General features: G+C 39.8%; 1 protein-coding gene across 4 annotated transcripts in view; it reads left to right on the top strand.

Moving 5' to 3' along the window:
- The first annotated feature begins 10,075 nt into the window (after positions 1 to 10,075).
- ZNF385B (zinc finger protein 385B) overlaps positions 10,076 to 22,064 on the top strand; it is a 427,950-nt gene continuing 415,961 nt past the window's right edge. The window contains exon 1 of one of the 4 annotated variants that reach the window (XM_032755256.2): positions 10,076 to 10,681. The gene's annotated coding sequence lies outside the window, so the exon portion shown is untranslated. The remainder of the gene's footprint in view (positions 10,682 to 22,064) is intronic. The other 3 variants (XM_032755253.2, XM_032755254.2, XM_058440627.1) reach the window with 3 other exon arrangements.

Consider the following 22,064-nt stretch of genomic DNA (forward strand, 5'->3'; position numbering starts at 1 on the left):
ATCAATTAAAGGTTTTATAAGTTGAGCAGTGAATTTAATCTGGGCATTTAAGCTTCTCCAATTTATTTGATTACTCAAAAATATTTGAATAAAGGTAATTATTTGTAAATTAGTACTTCACTGAAACATTACCCTCTTATAGTGAAATACAATAAAATGAGGTTTATCTGCTCTTCAGATTAAAGCTGTTGAGTTACTCAGACACCAAAAGATCCTAATTATAAAGCTGGTTTACTGTAAGGTATGTTCATGACAGGAATCCTGAAGACAGCATTTCAGCACAGTGAGGTTCCATCAGTCCCACTCAGGTACCTAAGGTCAGCTATGTACTTTGCGTTGCAACCTCAACAGCAACATTTACTAGATAGTAATTCCATACCTAGGGTTGCATGAAGGGCTGTCAGATTAGGTCAGAGAAAGAAAAATGTTTTCAAAGATTCTGCATTCTGTATGCATGCATGATTGATATAGCTGCATCCAGTCATTCATTTAGTCAGCCATGGAAGGCATCTGGGGTAGAGTAAGAAGTGTGGTGGCTTCGGAGTCTGAAAATATGGGAACAAGTCCAGGCTCTGTTATGCACTTGCTGGGTGACCTTGGGCAAATTGAGACTCTCTCTGAGCCTCATCTGATAAATAAAGGTGGGGAATTAGGGTTGTGGTGGAATATCTCTTCTACAGGGTTATTGTGAGGATCAGTTTTGATCATACCTATGAAAACACTTTTTCAATCATTGGCAATCTCTAAAGGAAGAAAGTCCAGAGAGGATGAGAACTGAGAAGAAGTCTTGGATTTAAGAACGATATATCCCTGATGGTGTTGGAAGTGGAAATTTGATTGAGGACGTGATGGATCTGATTGATGAGAAGGTGAGAAAGTGCAAACAGCAAGTGGAGGCAGTTTTTCTTTTTTTCCAGGAAGTTTCTTGTTTCCAAAAATAGATTAAACTTTTAAATCAGAGATTATGTCTTTCGTATTTTTATGTCTAGCTCCACTCTAACTATATAGAAGAGTATTATGTGCACACAGGCTCTTAAAACATTGATGAAATAAGTGCTGATGACAAAGGAAAGAACAAAATAAGACAACAGCTTTAGGTAAAGAAAATTTAAGGAAGTTTTTGTTTTTAGACTTTTCTCATTTTAAAAACAGGACGCTGTTGAATATATTAATTGTAAGAGGTCAGAGTGAATAATGTAAGAAAGATGGAAGGTTTGCAGAGATGCAGCCATTATCTCAAATGATGGAGCCAGGCAAGAGGAAGTGGGATCAAGAATACTACGGAGGAAGGCTGTACTGAATGCAACAAGGGAAACTGGCATTACGACCACATAGAGGAGGCCTTACCTTGGACAGAAAAAGAGAAATTCTGAGTTGTTTCTTGTTATGGGGAAGAAAGCTGACGATGCTCAAGTCAGATGGGTTCTACCTTCCAGGAATGCAAGAGTTAAGCTTTTCCTGCTGAATAGGAGGGTGGGCTGGGGTTTCTGATGTGTTTGAATGTTCCACAAGAAGTTAATACGAGATACGAAATGGATAGTTGAAAAGGACCTGGGGTAGGGATATCAGGATATCAGGAGTGATGAAAAGAGAAGACTGATTGTGAACTACAGGTTAAGAATAGCAGAAGGTGAGGGCTTAGTGGCTAAATATTTAGTTATTTTTAAGTGCATGCAGGGCAAGAAAGGTATACTGATGTTCTGCCAAATTTTCACCTCAGACAGCCTGACCTGATAGTATACTTTTTCTTCTTTCGATGGAAGGAGATAAGCAGGGAGCCTGGCTTGCAACTTGAAAATTGTTTATAAGAAATAAACTTTTGAAATAAGGGTGAGGAAAATCAATATGGCAAATTTGGAATTACTATGAAAAAGAAACATTCATAATTGAAATTGTCCAGAGGTGGCACAGGTTGTCTTGAGAAACACAAGTTCCCAGCAATAGGGAAGTTCATCTAGGCCAGGGTGTATAATAATCGGTTACAATTAAAACAAGAAATTTAATTCCATTATTTTTTGGATAAGCTTAAGTGGCATTTTACCACTAACCTAGCTAGGATATGCCTCTTTCTTCTGTGTACAAATGTGTTTTAATATTTGTTGGTTTTTTATTAAATAAAATAAATACATAGATAAGAAGAGATTAAATTTAGGTTTCAAAAACCCTAGGGTGTCATCATATATTTAAACTAGCTTGAGCATCACAAGTCTGCTAAAGCTGATAGTGTATACTACTCATCTCTGCCAATGGCTTTTTGAAAAGCCCTTATTACTTTGATAACAAAAGTTAATCTGTGAATATATTCTACTTATAAAAAGTTTAGTTAATGCATAGTAGGATAATTTATTTTTATTATTTCTCTGTTTTTGGGCACTTAGTTTGCTTCCAAAGTTTCCTTATTCAAACCATGATATAATGAACACCTTTGTACATACAGCTTTGCTTAGATCTGTTACTGTATCTCTAGAATAATGTGAGATTGCTGTGTTGAAGCACATGTGCATCAATAAGGTAACTTACTGAGAGGCTGTATCAATTTACAGCCCCATCAACAATGCATGAGAGAATCCTGGATTGTTTAATAGTCTCTTAGAACATATAACTATATCCTTAATATGATGAAGAAAATAAAATGTAAACTCCTGTCTTCCTAGATTTTTAAATCAGGAAAACTTAACATGGTGAAAGAAATATCAGATGGTATATGCCACAAAATACAATTGTGGAGATGTGTCCATGTATGTATTATGTGACTTATACAGTGTGGTTGAAATGTTGTCAATCAAAATGTTTATAAATCAATTTATATGGAGGTGTTTCACATTTCTTTCCATCTTTCAGGCATTGATTTACTTGGCTTTGTTGTGATCATGCTATATTCCAGTTACCTTCTCCTTTTTTTTTTTTTTTTTTTTTGAGATGGAGTCTTGCTCCGTCGCCCAGGCTGGAGTGCAGTGGCGCGATCTCGGCTCACTGCAACCTCCGCCTCCCGGGTTCATGCCATTCTCTCACCTCAGCCTCCTGAGTAGCTGGGGCTACAGGTGCCCGCCACCACGCCCAGCTAATTTTTTCTATTTTTAGTAGAGATGGGGTTTCACCGTGTTAGTCAGGATGGTCTCGATCTCCTGACCTCCTGATCCGCCCGCCTTGGCGTACTAAAGTGCTGGGATCACAGGAGTGAGCCACCATGCCTGGCCCTTCTCCTTTTCTTTATACATTATCATTAATAATTTTTCATGTTACTACAAATTTCTAACAAACATCATGTATGAGAATAGCTACATAACGTTCCTTTAATGAGACGTGTTTAACCATTCCCCTTAGATTGTCTTCAGTTTTTCCTATTAATAAAGCTATGATGAATATTTTTGGTGGGCCACTTCCCCCCCATTTAACATTATTTCCATAACATATAGTTCTAGATTGAAATTGCCAACTGAGTCAACAGGAATAATCATTGTAAGAGTTTGATAAATATGGTACACTGCTCTTAGGAAAAGCAGTTGAGCCAATGAATATCAATTCTGCTAGAATTGTTATCTTAATAACTTTTTTAAAGTTTGCTAATTTGATGCTATCTCATGCTATTTTAAATCAATGTTTATTTTTAGCAGGCATGAACATTACATATATCTTTCCTTTGTCTATAGAAAATCATCCTTTTAATTAATTTCTCAACCTTGGCTATTAATGGACATTTATTGGCTGTGGAAGGCTGTCCTGTGTGTTCACATTTATTTGGCGGCATTCTGCCCTTTACAGCATTCCTGACTTGTAATAACCAAAAAATGTCTTCACATACATTGCCTATTATCCCATGGGGGACAAATCAGACCTTGTGAAGAAATTTGTTTAAGCAAATACGTTTTTAAAATGTAGTCAACTACCAATTTAGTTGATCTGTTTTGGAAGTTTAGATGTTTGTATCTAAAGTGAGAAAACTTCATTCATAAGTGTGAAATAACTGCAAGTGAAGACAGTCCCAAATGTGAAGAGGCTCATAGAGGTCAGCTCAGAAAGTGTCATGATAGTGCCAAAGCTGAACAATAGGGAAACAGAGGCTCAGGAAATTTAATTCAAATGCCCAAGATCACTGTCCAAGAGGATGAAACTAGCATTTTTGTCCTCCAGGCTTCAGATTTTTTCATAACCCCACCCTATTGCTCATGCCACCCCTGCTCCCTGAATTATAATTCAGCTGGGTCCATCTCCTTTAAGAAACCCTTTTCAGAAAATCCACCTGAGCTACAATGATTTCTACCAATCCCCTAGAATATGCCTATATTAGCATGGAGTTCTTCAGGTAATGTTTGATGTTTAAATGATTGTCACTTATACTCTAGCCTTGATCCTAATGGCTTGAAAACTCCTGAAGGGTGCTTGGATAAAGGGCTCTGACCACAAAGGACATCCATAAAATACTATCAATTAGGTCAGCTTCAATGACATTTTGGTTTCTTTTGTTGTTGTTGCTAGGATTTTGATGGCTCCTTAAATTGGCCAAGTAGTGTGGGCCCCTTATAAAAAGAGGGAAATGAATTTTGGCCAGTAGCTGGAAACTGGAAAATGTGAGCAAAATCTATTTTCAAATTGAAAGGGTTATTAGCATATTATCTTTAATAAAAATGAGAGATGAGAAAAGGGATTGCTGAATTAGAAAATGAGGGAAGGAGCAGGGACCTGACAAGCAAAGTGAAAATGTAACATACTAAAGAGAAGACAACAGGGAGATAAGTACTGGGTAATAGGACAAGCAGCAACCATTGTTTGGTCTATAGTAAAACCATTATTATTTCTACAGCTTGTAAATTATAAACTCCATGTTGTTTACTATTGCATCCCTGGTGCTTAGTGGACAGACGTGTATATTAAATACAGAATAATTATTGAAATGATCGAATGACTGCCTGGACCTGGCTTCTTTAAAGTCACTTCTTTTGTTGCAGCAGGGAATCAGATCCTGTCGTTTACACATGTGTGCATAAGAATGAAAAATTCCCAGCTGCATTTAATCTTGCATTGAATATCTGCAGCTGGTTTGGTAGTCCTAGGCACTGAAGGTAGTGCACGAATGCAAACAAAATATAAGAAATAGTTCCTAGCTTTAAGGGTCTGACAACCTTATTGAAAAGATGAGATAGGAAATAGCTACCATCTTTAGGGAGTTGTTTAGGGAGGTCCAGCTGGTCATCCATAATCAAAAAATGTTGAGAGGTCAAAAGCTACAATGTATTCATAATTTATCAATAAATAGGGGTCCTTCTCCTCAGTCTTCTCAACTTCTTTAAGGTAACCCTGCCTTAAGGAGACTAAGTTAAGAATGGCTTCAAAAGCTATGGTGACACTAGTTGTACACGTGAAAAAGAGAAAATGTAAGACCATGTACTATGCAAACGGACACTGAGCTGCTGCTGTTTGTAAGGCACTATATATTAGGTATTATAAAAGACAAAAGAACCAATAGGATATGATTTCTACTTTCAGCGGAACTTACAGTCTAATCAATACTTTTGATTAACCTCAAGAAGTAGCATACAAAGAGCTTTTTACAGCTGAGATAAACTTGAGTTAGAATTGCGGCTCTGCCAATTTGTGATCTTGAGCATATCACAAACTTACTGATTCTCATTTTCCCCATTTGTAAAGTGGTATTAACAATTTCTCCTTCACAGGCTTCTCGTAACAATAAAATGAGACAATGCACGTGTACAGTGTCTGGACACAGCATTCTTTAATAAGGGCTAAGTGTTGCCTATTTAGACATTAAAGCTTTTTGAAAGTTATTCAACACAGTCAGTTCAACATTAAATAAACATAGTTTATCTAAAATGATGGTATTGGTTAAAATGGAAAACTATTTAAAAATACAATTTGAAATCAAAAGATGCTAGTCATCGGGGAGCTTCCACAGTTACTAGGCAGTTATGAGTTACCTGCCCAAGGGAAGCAATTGAAAAACTGAGCCTAGAAAATAATGGAGCATTTTTGAAAGGAGTGTTACTATGTTCAGATTTATAAAAGGTGGAAGAAAAATAAAAATTGCAAATGCAGTTAAGAGAAGATTAATTATTTTATATTTATCTCAGAGCAAAGAGCCAAACTGGGGAATGTGTGTTAACCACGGTAATCACCTTGCAATCTAATCAGGAAAGGATTTGGGGTATTGTAAAATCAGTGCAGTCTTCATCTTGGGGCCCAAGGCAGTGCTGGATTAGGTTTCAAAGGGACAGATGCATAACAAGAAGCACTGTTATTACTGCAAAGCCATGGTTTGAGTCTAGAAGGAATACTTTTACAATATTGATCACCTCTGGACACAAAAGATATTACTGCCCCAGAGAGGGGGCATGATGTCACAGCAAAGAGCCAATTCCACTAGATCTCAAGAAAGTAAATTTATACGAGGAAAGACTGAAAACAAACAGCTCAGTCACACTTGAGAAAAATATTTAAATAATTAAATATCAAGATAATTAAATATCAAGATAAATCATAATGTGTTAAATGTAAAAAAGGAAGACATATTAGTGGGCAAGGAATTTAAATACATGGCCCTTCAATGCTAAGAGTATTCAAGTAAAAAAGGAAGATGAAAGGGAACCCAATTTCCAGTTAAAAAATAAATATAAGCCAAGAGGACAATTCTTTTTCAAAGAATACTAAAGATTCACATAAAAAGAATCCCCCAAGACAGAGAGAGAAAAAAAGAATAGCATAGTTTCTCAAGTAGGCTTGAGATGTAAGGAGTTTTATATCCTTTCACCTTCCAAATACATATGCTACAGTTAGATTTTAAATAGATTTAAAAATGAGACAAATGTAAAACACAAACTGACAACTCAGGAACAACTTTCAGATTTATAGTTAAAATAAACTATACTTTTTCATACATTTTTAGAGACAGAAGTCTAGGTCAAATTTGGAACTTCTACCTAAAATCATCTCATTAGCCTTAAAAATCTATCAATTCCATTATTTTTTTTCAACATACAAGAAAATGATACTGAAAACTTACTGATCAATAAATCCTCAATTTTGTGTTACAATTAATTCTTATTTATTTTGAGAGGGCAGACCTCCTTAAGACAATTACTATAAGTGTCTTTGAAGAAATACATTTTTTTTAACTGAGCCTGAGTTCGGACTGTTAAGAACAAATGTTATAAAACATCTATCCCATTAATTTCTCACAACATATGAACGTTGAAATAAAATACAGAATTTTCTGACTTTGCAAGATATTCATGCACCCTTGTAAAAAATATAATTTAGTAGCCTATTAAGAAACGGGTTTTCTGCAGTCAAATGCTCCCCACTGAGCTATACCCCTCAACTTTGGGTTTTCTATTCCTAGGTAGTCCAGTTTTCTTCCATTGCAGGAGTGGTTTTCAAAATATGGCACCCTGCCTGGAGAACAGAGTCTCACTGATGGCTGCAACGTGATCCAAAATGTCTGTAGGGCCTTGTTTTACAATAAGACATCTTTAAAAAAATATTTCCATAGGTTTGTGGGAGACAGGTGGTATTTGGTTTCATGAGTAAGTTCTTTAGTGGTGATTTGTGAGATTTTGGTGCACCCATCACCCGAGTAGTATACATCTTATGTATGAACTCATTTCCATTTCTCATATGGTAAAACTAAGGGAACTATGAAGTCTCCAAATTTGTTGATATTCCTTGTTATCACCAAGTTCTTTATTCACTGGAAAGTGTAAATTTGTGAATGTAGTTAAAAGGAGTTCGTCTAGCTAAGGTCTTCAATATTTAGGAACCAATGCACCATACACTTCATAAACACAAAAGTAGAAAAAAACCTTAAATTAATCCCTTTCTGTTATGTTCCTCCTTGATATTTGGGCTCTTTCCTTGATGAACTACCCTTCCAGTGTTGCTGCTATCCTGACCACTCTCCTCATGCCCGCAGCCTAGGGCTATAGTTCTCTGAGTTGGTTTACTCCATTACTGCCAGGAGTGAGCCAGAATATTTCCAGGAAAATGGTGCTTGGAGGCTTTGAGGACAGGAGAATCCCCTATGTCAGATAACACTGTAAAGGCATATTCAATGCCAAATTATACAGTAGAAACACATTTGCAATCAGAAAATTGAGACAGAAGCTGTTTTTTTCTCTATGTATTTAAATATTGTCTTTTTTAAAATTATACTTTAGGTTTTAGGGTACATGTGAACAATGTGCAGGTTTGTTACATATGTATCCATGTGCCATGTTGTTTTGCTGCACCCATTAACTCGTCATTTAGCATTAGGTATATCTCCTAATGCTGTCCCTCCCCCTCCCTTTTTAAATTTAATATTGTTTCCATACTGAAGTGCATTTACAAAGGAGGCACTGCAATTGTTTTGTGCTTGGGGCTCCAGAGGCCTTAATCCTGCCTTGGCTAAGGACACGAAGGGCAGGATTCTTAGTCAGTTATGTCACAGGTGAATAATTGGGAGTTGTCTGCATGTATTTTATACTTCTTTCAGCTGTTAGGAAATGCAACCCTCAAATTATTCTCTGCCATGAGTCTTAGCTATAGGTGATTAAAAATAGACAGGGAGGAGGGAAGGATATAGTTGCAGTTTGCAGGACATAAAAAATGCACATGCTGCTAAATTGTGCAAGCCACGGAGAACACTTCTCACAGGTGTTCCACTCTGCAGAGGTTACTCATTTGCCTCCAAGTGCAATCCAAGGTGTTGACTGGAGACTTTAAGGGGCCCTCACCCCTTTCTCTGCATCTTAGATTCCTGGAGATATCAATACTTACCTGGGTTCAGAGGCAACCTCGACAACCACGCTGTCCCAACTCTGAAGTGCATGGCACTGGAAGCTGGGTGTTTTTCTCATGGAAGGTTTTTGCCTCTGGAATTTCCTGCTTGTCCCAGTCTGCCAGAGCTCCATCTTACTGACCTTCAGGGACTTGTGAAAGACGTCTTTTCAACATAATCTTTATTGATGAGAAGAGACCTTAAGATCATAATTTTGTGAAAGATAATTTAAGCAATTATCATAGCTCATGTTCTTTTGGGTTAAAATGATTGAATTTTGGTGCTGTCCTTCTATAGCAACTTCAAATAAGAAACAGTTTTAAGAGTAAACACACCGATAAACGTTTGTTCTTAGTATTGAGACTGCCTACCTGGATGTGAAGATATTTGGATTCTAAAAATAGAAAAACTGTAAGTCAGATTTATGCCCTTTCTCACGCTGGTACTTCAGATGTGCTGGTGCTTGCAATAACCCTACATTCCAAGGTGGGTTAAAAACACAGCCTGCTCCTTTAGAAAGCTCTAAGATGGTGTGATTGTTTGTCACATCTCAAGCCCACCCTGGGAGAACAACACTGGCTTTGGCTGGACATTAAGATATTTATTCTAGACGATTATGCCAAGACATTAACAGCTGCAGGATTAATTATTTACGTAGTGAGTGTCAATCATCTGAGACAAGAACCAAAGAAAAATATTTTCTGGTTTTCTGAGACAAGAACCAAAGAAAAAGATCATCTGGTTAAAAAAAAAATCTCTGCTATATAATACAGCTCTCTTGTCATTTATGACTCTTGAACTTCTCCCCAAAGAAGTAATCTCAGAAAACTGCTCTTTTAAAATTATTTTCCCTTTCTTAAGTGTTCTAAGTGCTTTCCCTTTCAGAACTAAGCACCTTGGCCATGTTTGCACTAATTTTCAGAAGATGCCCTCTACATCAGGGTAACCGATGACAGGTTTTAGTTTTGAAAACTTAAACACGGAAAAGAAATCCGGAGGAAAATGAGCCCCCCGCCCACAGCCCTTTCAGATCCGCGGCGAGGCTGCGATGCCTTCTGCGCTCCGGGCCTTCCCGGCTCCGCCAAATATGCCGAAGCTGCTAGCTGTGCTCTGCTAGCCCAGGGGTGGTCAAAGAGGAAAAACAAATAGTTGGTCTGACCATCTCCAAGAAGAGAGTTTCACTCTGGGTTGACTAATATTGGAAGCATCCGCCCCATCGCGGGGCTTGGCATCTAGGCTTTGGGACCTCTGCCATTGCCAAGGATCTCTTCGGGGACCCGAGCCCCCGGGCTGAGGACCGCGGGGGACCCCTGGTCGGGACGGAGCCTCCTCTGGCTCGCTGTGCGCGCACGCCTGGAAAGGCGGGATTTAAGGCAGCGATGCTGCGGGAGGCTCTGCAGTGTCAACGAGTCCCCGAACGGTCCCGCCTCATTCCCTCTCGTGTGTGTGCCTCGCAAGTCTCTGCTTGGTAAACCGTCACAGCTTCGGCGCGCGAGAGTGGCGTTGGCACGTCCAAACCCCGGGGTCCTCGGCCAGGCCAGGGGGGCGGGCGTGCGGCGGGGCCGGGCCGGGCCGGGCGCGCCCAGCGGGCTCCGGGCACACGCCCCTCACCTGGGCGAGGCCCGGCGCGCAGGCGCTCAGCGCGGGGGCAGCGGCCGGGCGCTTAAGCCCGGCGCGGGCAAGAGTTGGACAGTTCAGGGGCCGCGCCGGGCCGAGCTGTCGCCGGCGCCACCTCCACCGCCGCCGCTGCTACCGCCACCGCCACAGCCTGGGCTGCAGCAGATCGCGGGAGAACGTCTGCGCGAAGCCCCGGTGCAGCCCTGGCGGGACCGCAGCAACCACCGGAGCGTGAGCAACAGCTTCCCGGCTGGAGGAGCCACTGCCCCACGCGCCCGCGGCCCGCGCGCCGAGGTAAGCTCTGGGCGCCCAGCCCAGCTCGGCGCCTCCGGACTGGGCGCCCTCTGCTTGCCCGGCCCCCGCTCGCCTCCGCAGAGCGAGCCTGCACCTGGGCGCGCCGCCCGAGGGAATGGCCGGGAGCCCCCCTCCCGGTAGAGTTTGCACTTTGTCCTACGGTCCCACTTGTAGAGGAGGGCGCCCAGGCGCCTGTGGCTTCCACGACCTAATCCTAACTCCTGCGAGTCCCTGGAGTTAGGATTAGGTCGTGGAAGCCACAGGAGCATACTCCTCTCTTCCCCAGGGTAGGCTCCAATTCCCAAGGACGGATGGAGAGGGGAGAGGACGAGGAGAGTGCCCCGCTGTGTTTAGCCGCAGCGCCTCGTCACCTAGGCTGGAAGTTTGGGGTTTGTCTTTCTCTCAATGACCGGGAAACGTGTAGTTAGGGGACCGAGGTGTGGGAGGAGGGTAGCGGTCGAAGCTTGGGGTCGTGGGAGAGTTCTGCAGCAGAACCCAGATGAGATGGGGGCAGAGGGGCAGAGAGAAGGTCCCCAAAGTTTGCACTTGTTGGGAGCCCTGACGGGCGGCCTCGGCCACTAAGCGCTGGTGAAGGTGTCAGGGAAGGGTGGGAGGACACTGTGGGACTGCGGAAGGGACGAGGAGAAGGGGAGGGGGAGGACCATCTGTTTCGCCACTGTTATGTGCGGGGGCCCGTGGGGAGAAGGGAGAGCTGGCAGGACGATGCTTCCCTAGACTCTGGAGGACAAACAGTTTTTATGGTGAACCTGGATAGGGAGTGCTGTTCTTCAGCGGAAATAAATTGCCAAGAAGTATCCCCCCTCTCCCCACGCCCATGAATACAAAATAACGCAGTTTTGGAATGCTCTCAAAAGTTCTTGGGCTGGGAAACGGCTTCTTTGATTTCCATACAGAGATGAGGTTTGCATTTCCTTTTGGTTTTGCTTTGCTGAGGAATATCACACCAAGGGGAATGCAAACTTTGTCAAGATGTAGTAGCAAAAGATGTTCCTATAGAAGGAACAAAACATTAGTGTTATAGGGCCTAGCCTAAAGCGTGGAAACTGGCAGCGTCCACACAATTCATGAAACGGTAGGAAATGCATGTATCTAATTAAAAAGAAGGCTTTTCATAAAGTCAATAAGCTACATCTTAGGTAAGTTAAAGGCTTTGGCTTGAAAGAACTCCCTTAAATGTTCCAAGGCCAAATTCGACCGGTTTTCAGAGTCCTTTAATCTTATTTTGATGCCATATGTGCATTGAGTATGTGCTGCCCCTTCCCTGTAACAGATAAATGCCTTTAGAATGCAAAATACGGCATTGCAAGTTCTGTTACTCGAGGTTTTTAAGATGAAAAAGATGCTTATTTGATCAAAGTGTTGGTTGTTTTTCAGATTCTATATTCCCATAAATTAAATATTTGTGGATTTATAATTTACATTCTTACCTATTTCCAAAAGTGATTTGAGGAAGCTTGGGATAAAAACCACAAATCAAATAGCTATTCTTGTAGATCTCCTTGACCTCTCTTGGATGCATTTGTAGTAAAATGCTTTGGGGAAGGTGAATTCTCCTAACAAAGGAAAAATTACTGTCCATGTTGGAATCATCTTGGTGATACAGTGTTTTGCAGCATAATTTCTTATGTGCTTTGTTTGCAGTATATTATTTTACATTACATAAGTAATCTCTTTATAGAAGTTTAATAACCACTAAGTATCATCTATATTGAAAAAAGTTGATATTTTACAGCATTTTAACAATATACAGATTCACAGAGCAAAAAGAAAACAATGAATTTAATGTATTTTTCTTCAACTGAGGTACAAAGGAAACCAAATGGAGGTGTCTCCTCTACAGTCAAATCAGAGAGGGAACTGTCATTAGTACTTGTCACCCAAATATGGCCAATTAGTGAGACCTGTCAGCAGCTGGAGGATAACTTTAAAAAGTGTAACTATTAAATGAGGATTGATCAAAGCGTATCAGGTGCTCTCAGCATTCTTTTTCTCAGGCAAGTGACCTGATTCAGAGAAAAAAAAAAAAATCTTTCAAAACAATTCTGAAAGGTGAAATGCCTATACAGACTAATGCTATGTGGAGTTGGGCACCATGAAAAAGATAAGGCTCTTAAGTCCTTGGACTGGCCACCCCACCTCCCCTGCCCTTAGACTTTTTTTCCAAGCTGAATTTGAAGATATCATTGCTTGATTTTTAATAGCAACAATTTATATTTTAAAAATTGAGCAATTAGCTAACTTCGTACAGGAGTGAGTCTTTGTTCACATAAATAAAGGGCAAAATTTGCTCTACTGTTCCCATAAGGTCCTATATGTCTTCAAAGAACTAAAGAACAGGGAGTGTGTGTCTGTCCCAGTTTCCCACCGCTTTTTATGTGCCTCTGGTTTTTATTATAACCCCTCCACACCGTTTCATTATCTCTATTTTGCCACCACCCCAATTCCTGTCTCTGTCCCCACTGTGTCTCAATATGGTCTTTTTACCTTTTCTTTTTCTTTCTTTCTTTTTAAAAAAAATTTTGGGGATTTCTCTTGATCTCTGTGGTTTTATAGATTATAGGTTATCTCCTTTTTGCTCTTTTGTATGTTACTTTTTATTCGGTTGTTTCTTTTTATTAGTGCTAGATTATTTCTTCCTGAAGTGACATCCTAGCTCTACTCTCCCTCCAAAATTTTATATTTACATTTTTGAACCACCTAAGAGATAGCTTTATATTGCTCTCATGTGCCTCAACTCTACCAGGTCTAAGCTCTAATTAACATCTTTCTCCTAAGTGAACAAGGGTGACTTTGTGTCAATTTTAATATTTCTCCTAGTCAATGATGACCCTCCCAGTATCTTTGCTTTCCACATAAAATTCACAAAGTCCCACAGACTTCATCTCCACGATGCTTTATGATGCCTGCTTCTTCATCTTTCTATTCCCATGGTGGCTATTTTTTTCAGTCTTCTTATCTCTTTCTAGAGGCTGTCACAGTGGCTTCCTGACTCGTTTCCCATCTCCATCCTGTCCCAATTCATTTCACACTCGGTTTTGCAGAATAAGCTTCGCAAAAGAACCAAGCTTAATCACTGGCTAGTAAACTTTTCCTTAATGTCCTACCAAGTGACTTATAAACTCCTCCTCAAACAGTGAAGACCCTCTGCAGTCCAGCTTCAAAGTAGCTCTGCATTTTTTTACTTTGATCTCATTGGTTGGTTGATCCAGTCATTAATTTATTAATTTATTCAGTGAATATTTGAGTGCCTACTACATAACAAGCACAGCGCTAGGTGATAATTTTAAAAGCACCATGTGTATTGGCTCCATGATACATTTCAAATGTTATTTTTCAATGTTGGAATCTATTAAAATATAATCTTAAATGGTTGGAATGGGGTCCCAACAATCCCACTAGCTCCCCCTCCCTACCCTTAGTAGTCCTGAGGCATCGTCATAGAGTCCCAAGTCTCCTTGATAACAATTTGAGACTTCTCTAGGCTGAAGGCAGTGTTTCCTTAACACAGCAGGTCTCTGAGCTCTGTGTCGTTGCTTATGTTGTTCCCTCTGCTAGGAAGGGCCCTCTCACTTCCCTACAATTATTTCCACTTGTCAGAGAGTCAGTGCAATTGCACATGCTTCCTGATCTCCCTCTGCATTCCAGCTTTTGCTCCAGCAAACTCTTATATTTTGCTTGATCTCTTCCCTGTGGACTATGAGTCAGAGTCTTCCTGATATGTATGCGCTTTCTGCATTCTCCCCTAAGGGCACTGCAACAACCTTGCCTAACATGGGGCCTTCATTTCCTGAAAATACCCAGCTCAGGGCCTGCCATATCATAGGACATCAACAAATAATTTAACTAGTTGGATTGAATTTTACCCAGTTCTGTAGTCCCAATTTGTGTAATAACTGTCTTTTATTAACACCTCAACATGGTTTTTATGGTAGAACCAGTGCTTCTTAAACTTTAATATGCATATAAATCATTAGGAAAATCTTATTAAAATGCAGATTCTGGTTGAACAAGTCTAAGATGAAGCCCAGGATTATGCCTTTCTCACAAGCTCCCAGGTAATTTTGAAATAGGTGGTCCTTGAACCACGCTTTGAAAAGCAAGGCAGTAGGTGATGCTTAACAGATTTGGGGTTTTCTAGCAGCCCCTGCCTCTCTGCCTGGAGATTTTCCTACAGTTTGTTTTTGCTTCAATATTATTTTCTATTTTGAAAGTACTGTGGGCTTGGATATGCTTTCTGAAGCTGAATGGAAGGTTTGTTTATTCCCTTGTATTTTTACCTCATTTTACTGATACATGATTGCAGTCGCTAGTTCTCCTTACTACATTTTTCTCTGGCCAGTTGCGTTGCTTTGTTAAATATTCCTTCTCATTTCCCTATTATTTGCAGATTGCAGATTGTGGCTGTTCTCCTTTCCCACTCTGCTTTGACTTTTTTTTTTTTTTTTTTTTTTTTTGTCTCTGCTGTCTCTGTTTCTTAAAATTCTCTTCAGGTGCCTTGGCTGACTCTATGCCCCACCTGTTTTCCTACTGCTTCCAAAATTTTTTAGCAAAAGGAGCACCGAAATAGGGCGCGGGAGACTCAAGCTCTCCTTATTGCTAGGGTGAGATGTTGGGCACAGCTGTTTCTTTTCTGGGCTCCTGTATCACTTGTAGATGAAGGGCGTGGGTTACTTCCTGGGTCTACTTAAGCACTAAAATGCCATGTGGGATCTGCACGTGGGGCAGAAGGAGGAGCAGGTTGAGGGGAGGAAACAAAAATCTTCTGATGATGCCGGTGCTGATGTATGCCCCCGTCTGGTGTTCCTGTTTCAGGTTCCTGTTCTAGATAAACAACTTGAACTTTAGTTTTCTAGTACTAATTGAAGAAATATTCCTATTTCTTAAGAAAATGAATATTCCTTGGTATCCTCTAATCCAGTTGTTCTCACTCCTGGATTCACACTGTAATGACTTCAGGAGCTTTAGAAAAACAGTGATGCTCTTAGCCATTTCTAGGGAATGGTTTAATATGTCAGTATTTAAAAAATCTCCTCCTTTCCAGCCTGGATGGAGAACTACAGTACCTGGTCCGTAAAGGCAGTGTAGTGCGGTATTTAGGAACACAGCGTTTTTCCAAGTCAAACCATGGCTTAGCCACTCACCAGCAGATTTGAGAGTTTGGGGCAGGGGTTACTTAACTTCCTTGGCTCTCAATTTCTTCATCTGTGAAATGGGCTGACTTGGTTCTAGGATAATGACTGGAGCCAGCAGTAGAGTACTGTGCACACTGTGGTTGTTCAAGAAATTGTAATAGCTGTTCATCACCATAATCATACTATTAAAACTTACACTCACTGCATTGGTTAAGGGTCATCTTGCCTTAGCCAAGTTAACACTTTTCTTGCCCCCCTGGTCAGTTTCAAGATATTCAGCACCATGTAATCAGTCTGAAAAGAAATTTATGAGTGTATTTTTTAAAAGTCAGTGAAAAAAATACTGAAGAAAGTTATATACTAATACAAAACAATCGCCCTTTTGCTTTTGATCTATTTGGTGCCACATCAACTCTATGATCTCATAAATAGCAGAGATGGATTAAAATACATATAAACTGGTACAGAAGATGACCAGGCTTTCATACCTACTTTATGAAAAATGACTTAGTCTTTTAATAAAGACAGTTCTACCATCAACAAGTAAAAAAGATTGAAATTCATGGACCTAAGAGAGCATTTTATTTTGGAAATAAAAATGAATGTACAAAGCATTTACATTTCTGAGTTTATAATGGGAAATGGAATTTAAAAATAAGAAAAGCACACAGAGAGAAATATCCTGTGCTATGCAGGCTAAAGCTAATCAACTTTTTCTTTTCTTTTTGGCTGAGATTCTGAAATAGCCATTATGTTATTATGTTATCATTATATCAGCAAAACGAAGATTAGATAAATGGACATAAACAATATTAACTGGGGGCCATATTCCACTTTTTTTTTTCTGTACACATCTGAAAATGAATAAAAGAGGTGCTCTGTGATTCCAGTGGGCCTGGCAGAGCTACTCAATCATGATTATCAGAGATTGTTATGCTGATATCCTTTGCATGTGAAAGAACTGTAGATGAGTACGGTTTTTCATTGTTTTCTCTTGGAATAAAAAGTTTCATTTCTGTATTTACTTTAGGATCAAGGAGAATATTTGCAGTTAAATCTTCACTAACAGCCTAATGTTTATTTTCCATACTGTGATGTGATGTGTACTTTTTTAATAACACAATTAAGAAGACATAATGAAATTTAAAAAAGTACTTTGAGCTACACTAAGAAAAGGCCCATTGTGAGAGATAATGAGTGAATTCTTCTAAATCTTTGCTTCAGTATACCACTGTTAAAATTGTGTAAAATTCTGCAGCGAGCTGTGATTTTTGATGCGCATTAGTTAAAGAGGTCCATCTGACAGGTAGTGTAGTAAATAAGGCTTTCATTGTCTGGAGACCTGGACTCTTGGTTGGCTTATACTGATTTCAAGCCAGGGCTGAGCTTCAAATTCCTCTTAGGCTTAACAGATTCCTATTCCTGTGAAATAGGTTGGTGCAAAAGTAGTTACAGTTTTTGCCTTTTTTTTTTTTATGGCAACCTAATAATAGGTAAGGATATGGAAATGACTACCATTCATTCAGAGACAATCATTAAATCAGTGTCATTGTATGTTTAGAGTTAAAAGAGATCTTTGTACAAAATCCTCACTGATAAATCAGAAAAATGAGACGCAGAGAATTTAGAATATTTAAAATTTGAGCCTAGGGAAATTAAACATTACAAGTAAGAGTAGAAAACTTCTGGCATTAACACTAGCATTTAAACTTCACAGAGAAATTGTGTGGACCTTGTGATTTCCTTAGATTTGATACTTTGGATGTGAAAAAACTTTTTCTCACAGGCTGAGGGAGAAGTTTTACCTTACATGGTATGAAAAATCTAATGCTTAGAATAAGAGCACAAAAATGCCATTGTTTGTATACAAATACACATACTGGTATATAAATACAGCCATTTCAATTTTATATATATGACATTTTCTTTAAATAAATTAGCCATTGCACATGTTCTTAACATCTGGAAACGCTGATGATTAAACACATCTTAGTCCCTGCACGTGATGCACTATTGAGATGGGAAGTAGCAGAGCCTAAATGTTGAGTTTGGTTCTGAAGTCATATTTTGTGGATGCAAATTTCAGTTCTATTTATTAGTTGTGTGACTTTGACTAAGTTACTTAACCTCTCTGTGCTTTAGTTTACCAAGTCTGAGAGATATAATGAAAGAATCTTCCATGGGGTTGTCATCAGATAAAATTAGATAATGCACACAGCATACTTCACAAAGTTCTTGGCATCTACCGTACTCATATAGGTAGCCATAATTGTACATTATACAGTTTAATTATTAATATTAGATACCTATAGGTACAGTGATTTCTTTGCCAAGATAACTTTTGCAACTCTGACTTTTAAACCTTCAGTTTGAAACTTACTAGGTGTTTTTCAATTATATATTTTCTGTTTTCTCATCTGCCTTTCCTTGTTTACTTTAAAAGAACGATGAAATGAAAAAGCATAGAAATGTGGAATTTTAGGCACTACAAGCACTTCTGAAAATTTGTAACCATGTGAAGCACAGGTGCACTTGGGTTCTTGGACTTTTGGAAGACCAAGTAACTTAACACATAGCTTCTTGTGAATATGCTTTCTGAACTTGGTACACATGTGTAAGCCTGGAATGTTTGGAAATGACCCAAGTGAGGGAGTGATCCAGGTAGAGAAGCCAGTTTATGTAAACAGGGTCTGTATAACTAGGGCAGACTCATTTAAGGACAGTCTTTTTTTCAGGCACTAGAATTGTATTAATAGTTGGATAGTCACCTCTCCTGGGTTCATAGGCATTGGTTTTCACATCCAAATTTGATTTTCTAAACTGGAATATAGAAAGAAAAATTATTTGTAAGAGAAAGATATAATTGGCAAACTATGGGGAGGATTACCAAAGAGCTTAAGTCCATATATACCTCATTACTGCATGTGTGGTTCTTAAGGGTCAATCTAACTTTCATAGGAATAAAATCTTTAAGACTCAAAATGAAGAAGGCAAGATTTAGTCTTGTTCCTCTTTTGCATAGTCGTCTTTTCTCCCATGCTTGTGGTCATCAAGCTGGTTCTAAAGCCATCTCTAGTATAGTCATTATTGGACTTTAGCATGTGAAAGAAGACCTGGGAACTGGCTAAAGATACAGATTCATGGAATTAACCCTTGAAAGCTCTGACTGACTAGGTCTGAGGCAGGACCCAGTAATCTAAGTAAGTATCCCAGGTGATTGACAGACCACACTTGGAGAACACTCCTACCTTAAGTTGCTCTGAGAAATCACCCACATGGGTCCCATCATGTGTGAATTCTGGAGAACCAGTCTGTGCTCTCTCATTGGGTATTCACTGGCCTTTACTGACAGGTTTTAGTCCACCATGGGTTTCCATGCCAACGTGAACCACTGGACGCCTGCTGCAGTATCTATGTGAGCTCACTCATGGTATATGGATTCCAGGGCTCAAACCTAACCCTACAAAATCTAAAAGAGGTGGTAGGAGGTGAGGTCCTGGAGCCAGCGATTTTTGGCTCCCAAGATGATAATTATGACTACATAGAGTTTCACCTTTGCTTCCATGACTCACCGTATTTTTGTAACCACATTGATGGCAGTGACCAGGTGGATAGTATTGAGACCACTATGGCTATTGAATATCAGCAGTGTCTCTCCCCTTGCAAGTCTGCAGGCTGCTTTTTCCTTCTCTGCATCCTAGGAAAAGAAATTTATTCTGTCCTTGTGGTTTTATGGTGAGAAATAGGCTTCTTTCTCTATGGTCCCTTCCTGCCTTCCCTTCTCCATAGCTGCCAAGTGGAGACTGAGATGACTGTGCCAAATGTACAGATGTGGTGGTGCACATTCAAACTGCTGTTGCCCTGGCAGAGACCTCTTCTTTCAGCTCTTGCAAATCCTTGAAGTCTTTCTTGCCTCACTGTGCATAGCTTACATAAGCAAGGTTTAAATTTGTCGAGAATTTCACAGGTTTTCAGATCTGTTGTCTTTCTTTTATATTGCATTGGAAAATTAACAGTATAATGTACTCATAGCTGGCATGGGTCAAAGGTAGTCTGATATTTAGGAAAATTTGATTCTTGAAATCACATTTCTGAATTATTAAGAAATTATTAAGAATTATAGCAAGAAAAACTGTTTACTGTGTATGGGTAACAATTCTTCTGAGTCTTCAGTGTGTACTTCTGTAGATCCATTTTCAGTTGCAAGCTATAGAATTTTTTCACGTTGCTATATGTAATGAACAAGAATGACATTAAAAATTTTGAAGCATCTTGTCATGAATAGCTCTAACTCTGATCATTGATTATTTTAAAATCCAGCAATAGTGTTCTATCATGTGAAATAATGCTTTGTTATCTATAAAACCTCAGAGTGATTGAGAGGAGGGTGGCATAAAGTGACAGCTTAGCATTTTCTTGTTGTAGGGTCATGTTATGATTGAACCCTACGTTCAGCCTGATTCAGCCCTCATAGATGTCAACTTTCTTTTCTTTTTATTTTTTAAGAGACAGGGTCTTGCTCTGTCACCCAGACTGGAGTGCAGTCGTGCAATCATATTTTGCTGTGGCCTCCAACTCCTGGACTCAAGTGACCCTTCCACCTCAGCCTATGAAGTAGCTAGGACTACAGGTGTGCACCACTATGGCCAGCTAATTTAAAAAATACCGTACCGGTGATGTCTTACTGCGTTGCACAGGCTGGTCTTGAACTCCTGGCCTCAAGCAGTCCTCCCGCCTTGTCCTCCCAAAGCATTGGGGTTACAGGAATGAGCCACTATGTCTTGCCTCAACTTCTTTCTTTAGCTATAAGGAAGGGCTCAATGGTAACTGAAGAGATTGGTGAAGGGGGTGATTGGCAAAATGGTTGACCTACTCAGAAAATAATAAAACCAACCAAATTAAATGTGAGAGGGAACTTTGCATATAGGAGATGTCAGACTTTCCAGATCTTCTTAAGAGGCAAATTACTGGTCACATGGCAAGTTTATCTTCTAACATTAAGGAAAAAATACAAAAGGCAACATCTGAACTGTTGCATAAAGCTAACTATGGTGGTAATTTGAGGAGCCCTCCGTGGGATGGATTTTTAAGAGTCTCCAGGGCCTGTGTTTAGTTGGAAAGGTCATACCACACTAAGGATCTCTCGGTCTAGCCCACTTTTTCTTCTCTCTCAAGCCTTATTATAACCACAGGAAAGTGTGCACTAGGATCATGATTTCAGCACTTGTTGAAGCCACTCTAAGCAGCCTTGCATGATGAAAGACATATAGCAGAATCTGTATGAGTTTCCCGCACCTCCCTGGCTGCTGTTTTTTAACCCCCTTTACCAAGAGGGTGGACAAAGCATGTGCCTCCCCATCTGGTTCCAAATAAGAAGGCTTTGAACAGACATGGTAGTTGCCTGCAAACACTTAAAGGGATGATATGTGGACAAGGAAGTAGATTCATTTTTCCGAAGTTCCAGCAGGCACAACCAGATTCAGTGGGTGGGATCATAGGGAGGCAGATTTCAACTCAATATGAGAAAGAACTTTCAAATGATTCACTGTCCAGTAATGGTATGGCTGCCTTGAAGTTTCATGCTCCCTCTAGCTGAAAATATGTGATGGATGAGAGGATCAGCCACCAGACATAACAGAAGGAATTCCTGCATTGAGTGGAAGCTCAGTTGAGCTGACTGCTACACTCTGTCCCCTTCTTGGCATTATTGATAAAATAATTTGAGGAGTGACTGTAGGAGAGAGGGATATGTAAAAAGAAAGGAAGTGAGAAAGGTGTTCCTGAACTCCTTAAAAGATGATAGAACAATTACTTCACCTTCCCCCCAGCTTTTTATTATTTTTCCAGTTTTTGAGCACACTGCACTTATTGAACACCTACTGTATGCCACAGCATTATCTCATTTAACAGCAAAAGGCACAGATCCCAGTGTGTTCCCTCTTAGCCAGAGTTCTGCAACTGTTTGCTACCCTCCATACAAGGGTTGAGCTCCGTGGTCATCTTCGGTGGCTTCTCACATGTTGTGCTGCATACCCATCACAGCTGAGCTCAACTCCTTGATAGTCTTTTCATGTTTCTGTTTCACTTTTTCTGTGTTTCTCTTATGGTGCTTGCAATATTAGATTGTAATGATATGTTTGTGTTGATTTTTCTCACTAGACTGTAAGCTACTTGAGGGCAGACCCCTTGACTTCTTATTAGGTTAATGACTATACAAGTGTCTAGCAGAT

The sequence above is a fragment of the Hylobates moloch genome, unplaced genomic scaffold (genome assembly GCF_009828535.3).
Source record: "Hylobates moloch isolate HMO894 unplaced genomic scaffold, HMol_V3 SCAFFOLD_1, whole genome shotgun sequence".
NCBI classification, from domain to species: Eukaryota; Metazoa; Chordata; class Mammalia; order Primates; family Hylobatidae; genus Hylobates; species Hylobates moloch.